We start from the raw sequence: 4,108 nt of genomic DNA on the forward strand, positions 1-4,108 counted from the left end.
TATTATAAGTATAATAATTATACTACTACTTATATATTTTAAAGAATCTTTTATTAGCTTTATAAGCTATTACTATAACCTTTCTTTAGAGTATTATAAAACTTATTTAACTTCTCTATAAGCTATACGCTTATTAAATAAGCTCTAATTATTAAGAAAAATTATTTAAGTAAGCTATATAATTATATTATTAAAAATAAGTTACTAAACTCTATAATAGAAGTTATTATAAGCTTTATAGCTATAGTTAAGCGCTACTATTAGTAGAAGATTATAGAAATCTATTAGAATAATAATACTATAATATTATCTTAGAGAAAGTACTTAAGATATAAGAAATAAGCTAAAAAGAAGAGAATTATAATTATAATACTTCTACTATATATCTATAAGCCTAATAGCTTAGTAGAGAGAGCTAGCTAAAAGCTTATTACTAAGTTAATAAAGATACATATAAGTACTAATCTTTTAGCTAAGGTTTAGCTTATAATTATAAATATAGTAGCTTAACTTTATAGTATAAGTTTAATATAGCTTTATAGCTACTAATTCTTTTATTAAATATTATATAAGTAGTTTAGAAAGTACTTCTAATATTATTAGCTACTTAAAATTAAATACTAGGCTACTAATCTTTATCTAAACTAAAGTAGAATCTACACTTATAGCTATTATATATATCTACTAAATAGTTATTATATAGCTAGACAGTACTATTAAGACTTTAAAGTTAAGCTTTATAGCTATATAAGATATTTTATTAGCTATTAAGCTTCTAGTATATATTATATATAAATAGTAGTAATTAATAAAGTAATTATAACTTATAATACAACCTTTAATAAGTAAAAGCTCTATTAAGATAAGTGTAAAGAGAAGCTAACTAGAGATTAAGTAATTAAGTAAATTTAAATACTTAATAATAGTAAGCTTATTAATTTTATAAAGAAATTTAATATTTTATTAATTAATTAAATAGTAAGTATAGTAAAGCTATTAACTACTAAGTAAAATCTTAGAAGTAATATAAACTATAATTAAAGTAATAAGATTAGCTTATTTATTAAAATTAATTAAAGCTCTATTAATTTAATAGAGATAAACTATAAGGCTAGTATTTTAATAGAAATTTCTAATAATTAATAGCTTTCTACTATACTTACTACTCTAGAACTTATATTTAAGCTAATAGTTTTAGAGATAAATAATTAAAGTAATTATATAGTTTCTAATAGTTAAAGAGTAGTATATACGCCTAAGAGAGCTAACTTATTAAAGCTTAGAGATAAAGAGCCTTTTTTATATAAATTAAAAGATTTAACTTTATCTATTAAGCTTACTATAATAGACTTTAGTTCTATAAAAATAGCTAAAAAATTTACTTAACTAAAGTAAGCGCTAAAGAAACTAAGAGGTAAACTATTTAAATTAGTAGCTTTTTTTTAATAATTAATATAGCTATAAAACTAGCTAATAGATATATTCTCTAAAATATACTATAGTAGAAGAGTTATAAGTAAAGAGTTTAAGCGCGCTCTTTTTATTAATATCTACTAACTATTAAAATACTTTAAAAGAAAATATAAATAGCTTATTTAGCTTAGAAATTAACTAGAAAGTAATAGTATAAGTAGCGTAAATATAGTAATTATAGACTTAGTTAATAAGAAAGCCTAGATTAACTTTTATAAAACTTAGTTTTTTAGTTTTTAAAAAGACTAAAATAATTAAGCTAGCTATAAGACTATAAACTTTATTATTATAGCTACTACGCTTAGTAAGTAAAAGCTAAAAGCTACTTACTAACACTATAATAATCTTTAAAAGCTACCTAAGTTCTAAAAATAACTAATTTAGTATTTAATATATATACTCTTTAAAGATACTTCTAAGAGAGAGATTAATTAGCTAAGTAAGAAAAGAATTTAGATAAAAATATATAGATTACAAGTCTAAAATTAGCTACTTTTATTCAAATAAGTATAGACTTATAAGTATAATTAAAATAGCTATCTTCTTAAATATAAAGCTTAAATTATAGTTTATAGTAATCTTTAGAAGAAGAATTTAATTTACTCTACTAATATAGTAACTCTTACTATAAAGTTCTTTTACGCTATAATAGTAATTACTATCTAAGATAATTTAGAAATTAAATAGTTTAATATTATAGAAGTATTTCTTAATATAAAGATTATAGTAGAGAACTTAGTAATTTATAAGATACTAAATAGCTTTAAAAAGCTAGAATTATATATATAGCTTAACTACGTGCTTTATAAATTATAAAACTTCTTACTAAAATAATCTAAAAAGTTCTTAGAAATACTAAAATATATTAGTATAATAGCTTCTTAAGAAGAGCTATATTTCTTCTTTAATTAAGAATATAAGATCTTTATTCTCTTCTATATTAATAATATTTTATTACTTTATTATAAGAATATAGAGTAATAAGTAATAGCTATATAAACTAAGATCTCTAGTAAGTATAAGATCTAAGATTAGAATAATATAGAGTAGTTTCTTAGTATTTATATAATTAAAAACTAATATCTAAATACTATTATACTTATTTAGAATAAATATATAGATAGAATACTTAAGAAGTATTATAGAACGTACCTCTGTATACTTCTTAAGAGCATAGCACGTAATTATACTAAGTATAGATTAAGATAAGCTCTTAGAAGCTTTACTACTTAAGAAAGCTTTCTAAGTAAGCTTATAATACAATAATCTATCTTCTATTTATTTCTATACTTCTAGACGCAACAAGAAGTTTAAGCTTAGAGGTAAATCTTTTTCTCTAATATCTTTACTATTAGAGAAGCTAATTAAGAATACTAGAGAAGTAACTAAGTCTAAAATTAAGAGATACTAAAAAATAGTTAGCTATATTTTATATAGTAATTATACTTTAACTAAATATAGTATATACTATCTAAAAGCTCTTATACTTTTTTATAAACTTAAGTAATAGGTTTAACTAAACTATAAAGTAAGTAATTATATATTTTTACTATACTTACTATAATATTATCTAATATAGTAACTATAATAGACTTAATCTAATAATTACTAAAGATGTATTTTTTACTAATAATTTAGAGACTTACTAATTATCTTATAAATATATTAATATACTATATAAAGATATAATCTTTTAGAAATTTATAAAGTAAAGTATAGTTACTATTTTTACTATAAAAGTAAAGCTACTTACTTTTAAGTATACTACTAAGAAAGCTATAGCGCTTAGGCGCTTTCTTAAAAAGCTAGCGCTTAATTTTAGAAAACTTTAAATAGTTTAGTATAATAATTAGTAAACTATTAAACTAGTTATTAGAAAGAATAAGTATATTATAACTTAGCTTAAGTATATTAATATCTAGAATATATAGCTATACTAGAAATATACTAAAAAATTATTTAAAGTTAAGTATTTAGAGACTATAATTATACCTATAGATAGATAAACTAAATTACTTATTTAGTAATAGTTTAAAAAGTTTAATTAGCTACTTAACGTATAAGATTTATAATTTATAATTTTTAAGAAGTAAATAGAGTAAAAAAAACTTTATTTAGACTAGAATATAAAAGTTAATTATACTTAAGCTAGATTTTAGTTACTTTAAATAGCTCTTAGTTATAAAGAAGTAATTACTAATAATTAATATAAGTATAAAATAGCTAAATTAGTAAACTTTTTCTCTAAATAAACTTATATAGCTATAAACTTACTAACTAATATAGTTATAATCTCTCTAATTATAACTCTTATAATTACGCTTATTAAACTTATCTTTATTAGTCTAGCTATTTTTATAGTTTTTAACTTAAGCTTATAAATAAGTAGTTTTAGTAGTATAAGCTTATATATAAATCTTAAGTGCTAGATACTTATACTTAGTATATATTAGCTTTTTTTTATACTTAGCTTTAGCTAGCAAATACTATATATAGTAGTAGAATCTGCTACTTATAATACTAAATATAAAGAAATTAGACTAGTAATTATAAAGCTAAGAATTATAATACTAAGTCTAGAAATATTACTACTAAAACTTAAAGTCTTACTACTAAGAGTAATAATATCTATACT

The sequence above is a fragment of the Alternaria triticimaculans genome, assembly GCF_023758025.1.
Source record: "Alternaria triticimaculans strain BMP 0046 chromosome Unknown scaffold_39, whole genome shotgun sequence".
Lineage (NCBI taxonomy): Eukaryota > Fungi > Ascomycota > Dothideomycetes > Pleosporales > Pleosporaceae > Alternaria > Alternaria triticimaculans.